We start from the raw sequence: 14,049 nt of genomic DNA on the forward strand, positions 1-14,049 counted from the left end.
TACTATAGAAATAGGCAAAGGATTCAATTATTGAAAGGGTACGAGTATAGGAATCAATGGTTTGGCTCAATTTCACTTTTTTCCTCTTCACCTATGATGGACAAGAGTCAAATCCATCAAATTTTAGATTCATTAGGCTGGAAACTGCTTATGTAGGTAGGGACCAATCTACCCAGTTTGGCACTCTGTTCTAACCCTGACCCTGAGTTCTGTACTTGGTAGGTGCTCCAAATTATGAGCTGAATGAACAACAAATGAATTTAGGGCTTGGCCTTTCCATCCACACAAAGGTCTCTGAGGGACTGCTATTCTGGGTCACTGAAACAAACTATTTACCTATATTTTTAAACTAAGAAATAAATTCACTAATGTGAGTTATTATTATTATTTTTTAAATGAAGGATGGGGTAGGGTAGGGGGATGTTGTGGTAGAAGAAGTAGATTTGGGAGTTGGAAATCCTGGGTACAGTTTCTGGCCCCAAAACACTGAATAGTTTTACTTATTCAGGGTACTACATGACTTTGTACATGCTGTTTCACTCATCTGAATATCTGTTTCCTTTTCTAAAAAGTGTGGGAAATGACTGTAAAATCTGGAGAGATTTTTCTAAACATTCTTTCTTTCTAAGAAAAAGAAGCAGCGGTAACTTTTGTTCACTTTCATTCTTCCTATTCCCTTCCTCAGCAGCTAAAGAATGAGACTCTAAGGAAAAAGTAATTACTAATGCTAGAGCCGGAGAAGGAAATGGCAACCCACTCCAGTACTCTTGCCTGGAAAATCCCACGGATGGAGGAGGCTGGTGGGCTACAGTCCAATGGGTCGCAAAAAGTCGGACACGACTGAGCACCTTCACTTAATGCTAGAGCAGCTGGACAAGGTTTGAATCCAGGATCTGCTTCCTACAGCTGTATAACTTGGGGGTAAATCATGTAACTCTGCTGAGCATCATTTCCTCATCTGAAAAATGGGATAAATACTTCCTGCCCTATATATCATATGCGTCATAGGAGATGATGTCCACTGCGCTGTACACAATCTGGCACAAAGGAAGCATTGGGCGGATGGTAGCTATGGGAAAGGACGCATGGGAAGGAAAGAGGGCAAGTGTGCCCTTCGAGAAGTGGAGTAACTCAGAGGTGGGGGCCTCCCCGTGAATAGCATTTGACGGATTTGCACACTGACCTGCACTGGAGGGTTTCTCAAACTCATTTTGTGACATACATAGAAGATGGCAAAAGTGTTCTATAACCATATTTTTGTAAAAAATAGACAGATGAACAAGAAAAAAACATGCCACTGCTTTTCGCTTCTTCATAGTTATGGAGAAGAATGTGGTCTCTCTGTGATGGGTGGATATATTTGACAGAAGGCTCTCTTTCCTGCTCTAGAGAACAAAATGCCCACCTGTATCAGACTCAGACCTGGGCTCAGTAATATAAGGATATGACTTCTTGTTTTTTTTAAGAATTAGTTTAAAATTTTAAAATTTTATTTATTTATTTATATTTGGCTGTGCAGGATCTTCATTGCTGTGAGAGCTATTCTCTAGTCGTGAAGAGTGGGGGTTTCTCTCTAGTTGCTCCGAAACATATGGGATCTTCTGGGATCAGGGATTGAATGCGTGTCTCCTGCTTTAGCAGGTGGATTCTTTACCACTGAGCCACCAGGGAGGTCCTCTTTTTTTTTTTAAGTATATTTATTTATTTATCAGTTCTTCCCTGATGGCTCAGTGGTAAAGACTCCACCTGCTAAGCAGGAGATGCGGTTCAGTCCCTGGGTAGGGAAGATCTCCTGGAGGAGGAAATGGCAACTCATCCAGTATTCTTGCCTGGGAAATCCCATGGACAGAGGAGCCTGGTGGGCTGCAATCCATGGGGTCACAAAAGAATTGGATATGACTAGGTGACTAAACAACAACAACAATTTATTTAATTTGTTTTTGATTGCACCGGTTCTTTACTGCTACACTCGCGCTTTCTCTACTTGTGGCGAGCTAGGGCTACTTCCTAGTTTTGGTGAATGGGCTTCTCATTGAAGTGGCTTCTTATGGAGCACAGGCTCTAGGGTGTGTGGGCTTTATAGGTTGCAGCACACGATCTTAGGTGCATGAGACATTCGGAATCTTCAGGGACCAGGGATCAAGCCCCTGGGCTGGCAAGTAGATTCTTATCCACTGTACCACCAGGGAAGTCCTGGTTTTCTTTTTTTTTGTGAGTATTTTTCAAATATATATTTTAGTTTATTAATTTCTTTTCATTTATTTATTTTGCTGTACTAGTCTGAGTTGTGGCATGTGGGATCTAGTTCCCCAATCAGGAATCAAATGGGGCTCCCTGCACTGGGAACTCAGAGTCTTAGTCACTGGACCACCAGGGAAGTCCCAAGGCTATGATTTTCTAAGCAAAGTAAATTATTTTTTAAAAAGAAAGAAAGAAAAAAGGGGGAAAAAACCCAACTGTTTTTCTCCAAAGCAGAATTCGTAAGCAAAACCGATGGCCTGAAGGCTGTATCATTCACGTCCTTTCTCTTTATTAGGGGTTAGTTAGCCTCTACTGGATACAAATCCTGATGTGTTTAATTAGATTTAATTTTTGGAGATGGAGGAGAAATAATTAAATTATCTGGGCTCCAGAAAAACAAAAGATCCTTATTTCAGCCATCCATCGGGCCTTGACATCTAGCGTATTGCAAGCTATAATTCAAATGAAAATATTTCACCTAAAGTATAGTGTCCCTATCCATGATATCATTAAAGGAAATCATTAAGCATTTATGCAGCACTTTGTGCTGGAAAAGTGCTTTACAGTTCTTTTTATTGCTCACCAAAACCCTCTGAGGAAGGTCCTTCTCTACTTAAACCAAAGCAGAGAGAAGACATTAAATTACTTAGGGTTTGAGAGAGAAAAAAATGACTAAATGACTGTATCAGAATGAGACCTCTGAGTGCCAAAGTCAGCTGTTTTATTGAATCCACTGAACCATTCTCTTAGAAGTTAATTCACTGTATAAAGCATTATCTGATTTGGGGTTGACTGTTTTTTCTTTGATACCTAGATCATTGAGGATGTAGCCCTAGTGCAAGAATTACTCCATGTACAATCACGTCCTTTCATCATGAGCATCTCTGAAGAGCACTAATGCTATGTGCCTAAAGAAATTTAATTAAAAAAAAAACAGTGTATTTTAAAAGATAGGCTTTATTATGGTCTGGCGTTAAGTGAACTCTGGACTCTCTGTGACTTAGCCCTCATCCTAACATTTGCCTTCCAGGTTGGAGGGTACACCTCCATTGAGTGACACAGGGATCCAGGCTCCCTCCATCTCAATGCCTGGTTTCCAGGGTTACTGAAGCAGGAAGTAGGCAAATGTGTGGGACTCCTGAGTACTTTTGACTGTTCCTAAGTACTCTGGACCAAAGCAATACACAGTTCGCCAGCCCTTCTGCTCGTAGTCTTTTGGTTAGAGATAGTCACATGGCCCCTGGACTAACAGCAGTAGAGGCTGGAAATGTCAGGGAGCACAGGAACCATTTGATCACTAGTGCTTCTTTGTCAGACTGATTTTGGTTGGATTTTCATTATTTCTTTTGAACTCTGCTTTCAAAATGTTAGTGATAGGATTAATTCAATTTTTGCCCCAAATCAGTGACATGACACTCCTTGTAATACTTCTTTTATGGCACCACATTGTCTAATGCTTTATCCTTTTCAAAGTCCTTTTCCACGTTTCCTTTCATTTGATTGCAGCAGAATTTCTGATAGTTAAGGGAACTGCTGGACTTCCTTTTCATTTTCTTAGGTTCAACAACTTTGGTACCCAGGAAGCAAGATCTACAAACGGGAGGAGGATATAATCTGTTAGCTCACCCTCTGGAACTGTTCTAGCACACAGGATTATCAACAAAAGCAGTCTCACATAACTGGAACTAAATCTTGGTAGACTGTTACTGTGTCTTTTGTTCCCTGTTAGAGATGTGAGTGACATCTAGCCTGTGTTTGTGGAAGCTGCTTGGAGGAATGGGAGGTGGGATGGGATAGAGTGACTGAGTCTGGGAGCCAGGGTAAAGCTAGACTGTTCCCCAGCCAGGCAAAGCCAGGGGTTGGAAGTTATTCACAGCCTTACCTAGTATCTTTGTTATGAAAAAAACTTCTGAGGTGATGCTGAATTTAAAAGATCATGAAAATGAAGTGTGAAATGGCATGAACACAGTTACACAAGTAATTGAAAGTTTTGAATTGTGGAATGATTTCCTCTGGTAGTGGTGAGGTCAAATGTGGAGAAGGAAATGGTAACCCAGTGTTCTTGCCTGGAGAATTCCACGGACAGAGCTTGGCGAGCTACAGCCTATGGGGTCGAAGAATTTCAACTTTTGCTCCTTATATATTTTCTTAAAACATTATTGCCAGTAGAGTGGATAGAGTCCATGGACTGGTTTATGAAAAAAGCCAATAATGAATAAGTTGATAGACTGACCGGTCTGTGTTCTGACTTTAACATCTAGGTCCTTCAACTAACGCTGACAACTTTGACCTGATTTGTTGAGTCAGTTATATTTGGCTGGTTTGCTGAGCTCTTTCTCAGAACCTCTTCTCCAGGCAGTTGCCAACTACTCTTTTTGTAACTGTATTGTAAAATCTGAGGAAAGTTGCTTGGGTCATTGCCCAGGACCTAATGCCCCAATTGTAGACGTACATGGTTGCAAATCTTCATATTCCATTAGAGCTGAAACCAGACATCACCCACATCCTCCCAAAGCTCTCAATAACTAGAAAGATTATCTGATGTCCTCGTTGCCTAATGGAATGCAAGGAATCTTATCTCTCTATTAAGGTAACAATTCCCAAGTCTAGCATAGTCCTTCTGGATGCTTTTAAAACCAGTATTGTCTTTTATAACTTACACAAGATTTCAAGCTTGATGTGCTGAAAAGACTAGTATAGCTCCCTTACCTCTGTTCTGTCCACTGACTTGAATAATTTGGGTAGCTTTCTATTCCGTACAATCACACATTGCTTAACTAAGCCTCTGAAAACTGAAACGGTATCTAGAAGTGTCACTAAAACATCATCAAGCTTCACCTCTCCAAAATGTGAGCAGGATATTATTGTCCTCAGAACATTAATATTTCTTTGGGATTCATAATGATTATACCAAGATGTAGCCTCTTCTTTAGATTTGTTTAGAAGAAAACAGTAATGTTTAATCAGAAAAGAGATATATATTTAGCAAGGAGGATAGGGTGGGGGTGACTCAGGAAGAGTATGGTGAGGAAAAAAATGAGGAAAGAGCAAAACTGTCTACACAGCCTTTGCTGCTGGGCTCTGAGCTATTCTCATTCTGTCAGCACAATTAATGAAAGAAAAATAGTCCCCAGAAGAAATGTGGCTGGAGGCACTGACCTGCCCTCCATCCCCCTCATGCCAAGAGGGACAAAGTCTAGAGAAAGTTTCCCAAGTGGAGTTACTGGGAAAGTGACTCCTTGGCCCTTGGGCAAACCTCCTTTCTTTATCAACCTCAGGGGCAAGTTAATTCAGGGCTGAGAGTATATACAGAGCTGCCAATGCTGAGAAAGAATCTCTTTTCTCAAATAGTTTCCAGCATATCTGGGGAGGAAATATTTACACCCTAGAAATGATGAAGGGACCTCACAAAGCAGGGGGTAACCCAGAGCTGGCTTTTGGGGTTTGCAGGTAAGAATAAGGGTAAGGTGAGGGTAAGCTTTCCCTCTGGGGCACCTGGGAAAGACTTCAGGAGAAAGGCGATCCTGGGTAAACCTAAAAGGAAATACAGCTATAGCTGGATGGGGAGATGGAAAGAATATAGGTGAAGGGTTGTGCGTTGGATTAATGGAAACAGCCTAATCGGAGGGAAGGCTTTCAACTGGGTTGCTGCAGTTAACACTGAAAAATTTCTTGAGTTTCTGCCACCTCCCTCTAAATGCCAATTACACCTGAATCCACTTTCCATAAACTGACTGTTGGTTTAGTCTGCATAATCCAAGACAGTCTTCAACTTTATTTCACGCATTTTACAGTAAGCTCATCTGAGATTTCAGATAACTCATAATTTTTGTGTGTATATGTGACTTTAGAAAGAGATGTGAGAAATTATGCTAATAAGAAAGTCATCTCTTATTTTCTTAAATGTCTTTTTTAAAAAAATATTCTTTTGATGTGGACCATTTTTAAAGTCTTTGTGGAATTTGTTACAGTATTGCTTCTGTTTTATGTTTCCGTTTTTTGACTGCCAGGCATGTGGCAGACCAGGGATCGGACCTGCACCCTCTACATTGGAAGGAGAGTCTTAACCACTGGACTTCTAAGGATGTCCCACCTTCTCTTATTTTGAAAAAGGAAAACTTAAATCAATATTTCATCTTTTGTTTATAATGCACCTACTCAACTCCTAATTTTTTTTAGGTACTAGTAGCAATGGGTAGGGCTTTTCTGGTGGTTTAGGTGGTAAACAATCTGCCTACAATGCAGGATACCAGGGTTTGATCCCTGGGTTGAGAAGACCCCCCTGGAGAAGGAAATGACAACCCACTCCAGTATTCTTGCCTGAAGAATCCCATGGACAGAGGAGCCTCGTGGGCTACAGTCCATGGAGTTGAAAAGAGTTGGACATGACTAAGCGACTTTTACTCACTCACTCGGCAATGGGTAAGCACCTGGCAGTAATAAGAAAACCTCGTGTCTGTGCATGCTAAGTTGCTTCAGTCATGTCCGACTCTGAGTGACCCTATGGACTGTAACCTGCCAGCCTTCTCTATCCATGGGATTCTCCAGACAAGAATACTGCAGTGGGTTGCCGTTTCCTCCTCTAGAAGATCTTCCTGACCCAGGGATCGAACCCTTGTCCCTTATGTCTCCTGCATTGGTGGGCAAGTTCTTTAGCACTAGTGCCACCTGTGGCAAAGGGAAGCCCTTAGATTTTACATTTACAAAACATTTTCATATTAATTATCTCATGTGGGCAGTCATTACTGTTTCAATTTTTCATTCTTCCTGCTAAGGGTCTTCCACAGAGTTGCAGAGCTAACTAATGGAAGAGCCTACATTCAAGCCCAGGCCTCCTGACTCCCAGATTACAGCCCTCCCCATCCCTGGGCCACACCACCTGTTTCGACACCAGAAGTATCTATTGTATTGACCAGGATAGGAAAACAGCAGTTTTCCACGTGGATGAAAACACAGCTAACTAGGGCCTCTCAGTCACTGCTGGTGGAAGCATAAATGGACAAGCACTGGAAAAAAGAGTTTGGTGATATGTATTAACACTGCTCCTCTACACTTTTACCCAGTAATTTTACTTCTAGGAATCTATCCTAAGGAATTAATACAAAGGATATGTGACTAAAGATTTACATAGGAATGTGTTTACTGGAATGCTACTTATAATATCCACCAATAGGAGGTTAGTTAAGAGTATTATGATACATTCCAATGATGAAATGTTAGCAAAGTCATTAAAAACCTCATTTTGAAGATTATTGGTAGTGAATAAATATTGAGAAGATATTCATGATATAAGATGTAATGAAAAAAGTCAGCATCCAGATAGTGTAGCTGCTGCTGCTAAGTCGCTTCAGCTACCAGAGGAAAAAAGAATTTATGGAAATGTTAACAATGCTTAACTGTGGGTGATAAAATTATAAATAATATTTTTTAAATTTTTAGTCATTTCTCATGTTCCATATAGAGCATGTAGCAATTTTATGGTTAGGAACAATTCTATTTAACTTTTTAAATATAGTAAAAACAGAGTAAACACTAAAAACAAATAGTGGTTAGTACTTAAAATCATCATTTTACCTATGCTAGTCTATAAACTAGCTCATGTAAAGAGAAAAACAAACAAACAAATGGAAGGCTAATTTGTTACGTTAACAAGGAGAAGATGATATAAGATTTATGATATAAGCTTTGCAATAGAATGTGTGGTAAATACTTAAAGCTAGAAAATTTTGGCTCCAAACAATTGACTCTCTTGCATGAGCTGAGCCAGTTCCACTAAATGTGCAGGAGCTGGGCTCTAGGAAGCCTTGCTACGAGAACTTCTTGAAAGTTCCTCTACCGGGTAGTCATGTGGTTTCTGCCTTCACTGTCTTTGGCCCTGGCTTGTCCTGTGGGATCAGGAGAAGCAGCCTCAGCCCTGAACAACATCCCCAGCAAGCAAATGCCCAGAGATAATTTGGGACTTTCTAGCAGGGAAAGAAAGAGAAGTACAGACCCAGAAAGAAAGCAGCCGAAGGACTCGGGGTTAACATTCCACTTTGGGAGGAGACTTTAGTCCTTGGAGGGCTTCCAGTCTGAACTTGGAGAATTCATCAACAGGAAAACAAATAGCTGGCGGGCTCTGTATTTACTTTGCCTTTCTCAAGGTTGCAACATAAATTTCCCAACTTTGCTAGCTGTTAAGGCTGAGGAGACATTTTGTGAGTTCAGGGCCTTTCTCCCGGCCCGTGAGACCCACGTGCGGAGCCCCGTTTTGGGAAGATCTAGACCCCCTCAGGGTGCAGGGGAAGATGGTGTAGACACAGCTGGCTCACGTGGCACACACAGTGTTGGGGGTGTCAAGGAGCTGGAGAACTTGAATTCCTCAAATGAGAGCTCCAGGTGGGCTGCTTGGGGGAAAAATCCACTTATGCCACAGGAGTGAAAGCCCTGAGACTTTCTCACTGGGTGAATTTATGGCAGACTGGCCACACACACTACCCAATGGTGTTTTAGTGGAGTGGTGTCTGAGGCGTGATACAGCTGGATCAGTTCCTGAAGCAGCCTTCTTCCACACCACGGGGATATCTGTGCTCTCACTCCCAACACTTCCAATTAGCAGAGCAGCTAATGTTGAAAACCACCACATATAATCCAGGAAAAAACTGTCAACGTAACATTATAAAAATTGAATATGTGTCAGAAGTGGATTTAGATTCTTTAGGTTAATATTATTTTTGCTATTAGGTAATGAAGTGGCATTAATTTACTTGTGCTGTGTGATTAGGTTAATTTACTCCAGAATAATCTTGCATTTTAAAAATTAAAAATGGTGGCTCTATCTTCTCATTATCAATCAAAGCGGCGGTAGCGCTATAGCAAGCGTCACCGTTCTGTACTCAGTTGTGCGCTTATAACGCAGCCAGATGAGCAGTAAAAATGACAAATGACCACACTTGGATAGATCTTCGTGTTTAAGTACCTACAAATAACTGTCCATTTGTGAACGGTTAAACTTAATTATTTTTCCTATAGGCAAGATAACCTCTTTCATAAATAAAAATCTACTATTTAGTAGAAATAATATCAGAGCAGCTTAAATCTTATATATAATAATGCCATAGTATGTGAAAACCAAAATAGGCTCACACACAACACAAGAAAGCTTAAGAGTTCACCCTCTTTTTGACCTTCGAAAATAGAAGCGCTCTCTCCATGGCTCTATAAATTGTTTAAATCCTTTAATGATTCAAATGTGCTGATAATGTTCCTGCACTTTCTGGAACTGTGGTGCTGTTAATATTTTGAAAATTACTTTAATTAACCTTATTTCATCTTGTAGTAGTTATAGAACACGTTTATATATTTTAAGTATGCATTAATTTGTTTCATCATTAACCTTGGATTTTACCCTTGGTGATTATGGTAATTCATAATTTGAGTTGCATCAGGTGCTAATGCATTAGAACAATACATATTATGGGTCCTGTCAATAGCTTGAGTGGTCAGGATTCTTTCATTTACAACCTGGAAGAGTGGAAGCAGGGACAGGGGCCATGTTTCAGCAGATAATCCCAGGGATGGATTTTATATGTCCAGTGATTTTGGTGGAGAAGGAGGGATTCCGAATGGCCAAGCCTGGGACAGACATCCCTCTGCTGTCCACCCCACCTCCTCCTAAGATCAGTGAGGGTGTTATAGACCGAGGGGCAGGAGGAAAATCGGGGGCCAGCCCTAAAACAGTGTCCATCATAATAGTTCATCAGATTTAGGTTAAAATGTAATGGTGTACTATTAAGAGCATCTACTGTGTCCCTGCTCAGCTGACAGATTTCCCTCCTCTGTTCCTTTCTTTTCTGACACATCCAGAAATCTAGTACCGCCGGCATAGGAGTCCTGGATTTTTACATCTGCCCCCCAATTTGTCACAACTTTCAAAAACCAAGGTTTCATCCCTTGACGGTTTTTTTAGATATCCAAGCAGTATCCAATTCAAGATATCCTGCCGTGGGCCCCGTGGGCACCATGAGCCACAGGGACGCCAGGCTCCCTGCCCCCAGGTGCAGAGCTCGGGAAGCAGGTAGGCAGCAGCAGGAGCGATTTGCGAGCGTTCACATCTTATTTCTGAAAGTGCCAAGCGGGGCCAGAAGAGGGCGAGATTCATCCCAGCATAGGGCACCCAGCTCGAATCACAAATGCAGCAAACAACACACTCCTTCCTGACTGGTCTGGGAATCTGTGTGATTAAAACCCTCTCTCTGCAGACTTTCTCTGTATTAACATTATCTTCATGTTGCACACATCGTATTCAGTGACAGAAAATGATGTCACAGGAACCACTGAAGACATTCTTACTATCTTAAGTATAATGTTTTATAGATGTCAAAGTGACACTATGTGAAGAACTGTTACTTTCAAAGAGAAGAATTCCTTTCTATTTATTTTGATGCTTGACCACTTTCGAGGTTTTGGTCTATGATCAACCCTACTCCTGTGGAAGATGTGTTTATGCCCATGCAGATCACAGAGGAGGCAGGAGTGGGACAGGGGAGGCTGTGACATCCAGGGGTGAGCCATTTGAAGACACTTGTTCCTTGATGGTACATCTTGCCTCTCATGTTGTGGTTGGGAGGGGTGCCCGGCGGGCGGAGGAAAGGTGTCACGTGGAAAGGAAACCTGGTCAGATCAGAGTTTGAACTGAATCTTTCCTGGTCCAGGCAGCTGTGATCCTGCATGTAAGGATGGGTAGTAGGGGTGGGGGTGGGGAGTGGCAGGGACTGCAGAGGGTGAGGGAGGGGCACCATAGAATCACAGGACTTTCTCTTCTCTGGGTCGGGAAGATCCCCTGGAGAAGGAAATGGCAACCCACTCCAGTATTCTTGCCTGGAAGATCCCATGGATGGAGCCTGGCAGGTTACTTCACGAGGTGGCAAAGAATTGGACATGACTGAGTGACTTCACTTCACTTCATTTCTCAGACCACAGAAAGATCTTAAAGATCATTTGGTTCAATGCTTGTCTTTTAGTGATGCCCAGGAAGGTTGTGACAAGTTTATGATCTGAGAACTAGTACAAGGCCCCAAGGCCCCTGGGTGGGTGAATGGAAGCCTTTAAGATGCCATCGTCTTTCCTTGTCTGTTATTATGTATTGAAAGCAAACTAACCCACAACCCCAAATTATAGTGGTTTAACACAGCAGAAGTTACATCTTGCTTGTGGAACCATTTAAAGTCTGTCTGGTGGGTACCTTTCATGCAGTGATTCAGGGATGCAAACATCTTTTGTTCTGTGGCTTCCTCCATCCCCGAGGGCCTTGAAGTTAGTTATTAGACTGAGACAGGTAGAAAGAGGGAGCAAAGGATTGCATATGAGATGGGCAGGCCTGGAAGTGGGGTATCTCACTTCTTTCTATTCACATTCTACTGAATTCTATTCACTTACAAGGCTGCCTTTCTGCAAGGGAGATTGGGAAATGTAGTTCATCTGCATGCCCAGGAAGGAGATGGGATGGGTCTGGACAAGCCCGCAGCACTGTCATTTTCAGGCTTTGGGAGGTTTATGTTGAGCAGAAGAGGGCATGTGATCTTTGCAGTTGGATGGACTTGGGTTTGGATACTGGTTGGACGACCTTGGGCAAAGAATCAATCTCTTTTAGCCTCAGTTTGTTTAGCTGGGAAATGGGGGCGGCTTGTGGGGTCACCATGAGAATTAAACGGTTGTAAAATGTCTATGTCACAGTACACTTTCACCTTGATTTTAAATACCACTGGGATGAGAAGGAGAGGGAAGGAGGAGAAAACAGACTTTTGAGTTCCTGTGTCTTATTTCAATCAGCCCTGTGTGCCTGAACTGCCAAACAGGGCCCAGCTGAGTCTAGAAAGCAGGCTCCATCAGATTCCGAGAGTGGTGGCAGGTTCTTCTGTCTCTTATTAAAGTTCAACACAATTCATCCTAATCGACATAGGATTTTGAAAGGAAAAGAAAAACAATAACTCAGGAGCATCTATTTTATTTGATTAATAACAATTCAGTCATTTAGCATATAGTTCCTGCTTGAGATTTTAAGCCCTCATGCTCAGGCTAAAACTAACACATCTAGAGATCAATGATTTAACTATTTTCTTTTGAAAAAAAAAAATTTCTGGCTAACAGTGGAAAGAGAAATGATCTAAACAGCAGTTGTCACTTTTCACTTAGGGATTTTGATGCTCTAAGACGAAATCTGGCTCTCAGGAGGAAAGAGAACTGCTTTCTCACCTTGGATAAGACCCTGGGGGAAGGGACATGGCTCAAGTCTCCTGACATACCCAGGGCCTGGCACATTAAGGGCTTAATAAATATTTGCTGATACTGAATTAATAAACTAATGAAGACAGGTACACAAGTAATAACAATGAAAACAACCCATTTGCCTGACACATCAAGATTTTGGGGGGCAGGGAACTCCCTCCATTGTAGTTTTGAACTCCGTGAATGGTTTCTTTAATTGTAAAGCTAACAATAAAATGTACAGACACACACCCACCCCACCCCCGCCGCCACCACCTCCCACCCCCACCCTCCACGCCCCCAACACACACCCAGGGCGACATTCTACATGGAGATAAAGCCAAGAAGCCTGACTGTGTTTACTTTTTATGGCACTGTCCTTTAAAATAACCTTCCAAGCCCTGTTAGTTAAGATGAGTGGCAATGACATATTGAAAGTAATAAATAAAACTACATCCGGGGCTCAGAAGGTTAACATTTTTTTCAAAAAATTATTTTCCCAAGTCCAAGGGTAAAATGGCGCCTGGAATTACAAAATGTGGTCCTGTAGTGCCCCCTGGTGCCGCTTCTATGGAATTGCCAGAGCCTGTAATTGTGCCCCGCTTTAGTTATTAGCATGATTCTTGATTTATTTATGAGCTTGGCTTCCTTAGAGGTAGAGTGGAAGAAGCAGGAGGAGGCTGGGGAAATCCTTTCTTTCAGTCTTTTTTCAAATAGATTACCACCACAGTGTCAAAATAATTAATTCATTAACAGTGGTATAATATTTAAAACTGAGGCCATGTGCTATCTTGAAAAAAAGCTCTTTCACCTCCAAAAATTATTGGGTTTTTTATTTTATTTGTCAGAAGGCAGATTATTAAGCAGTTTATTTTGCCCATTAAGAGGTTCTTTGTAAATCAGTTGGACAGAGGACCGTTTTTAATTTCAGAGATTAGTTATCACATACAATAATTGAGCCATTCTTTATGTTTTTCTTGAGACCTATTCATTTAAATAAAAGACATACAGAGCTAGTCTATGAAACAAGAATGAAGATTGTGGATGAAATGTAGAAGTATTTTGTCATTAAAAAGTGTGTTGAAATTTATTTCAATAAGGATATTCATATGCCCAGGAAAGGGAGACTAGTTAAATTATACCTATTTAATAAGCAAAAATGGTGACAAATAATTGTCAAGGATTTGAGGTTTTTGGATATCTATGGGTGAATTTGGCTTAGCTCTAAATGTTGCAGCCAAGATTATGAAATGTGTTGAAAGAAAGAAGGGCCTTTTCCTCTTCCGTCCCCTCCATGATGACAAGTCAGCTTAATTCAGTTTGCAGATATTTAACACTCAGTTCTGGGTGCCAGGTGCTTTAGTGCACTTGATAGGGGCATAGTGGGGTCCCTGACCTTCAGGAGCTCCAGGCCCAGGAGGGAGACATGCCAGGAATTCACACCATTTCCAATCCTTGGGATGGATGCTGGGCTAGAGAGGGAGCAAGCAGGCTGAGCCTCGAAGGATGGAGCAATCAGGGGACACTTCCCTGGAAGACATGACCTTGGGAGACAGGAATTAA

The sequence above is a fragment of the Moschus berezovskii genome, chromosome 3, assembly GCF_049115385.1.
Source record: "Moschus berezovskii isolate FMDL1 chromosome 3, NW_MosBer_1.0, whole genome shotgun sequence".
Taxonomy (NCBI): Eukaryota; Metazoa; Chordata; class Mammalia; order Artiodactyla; family Moschidae; genus Moschus; species Moschus berezovskii.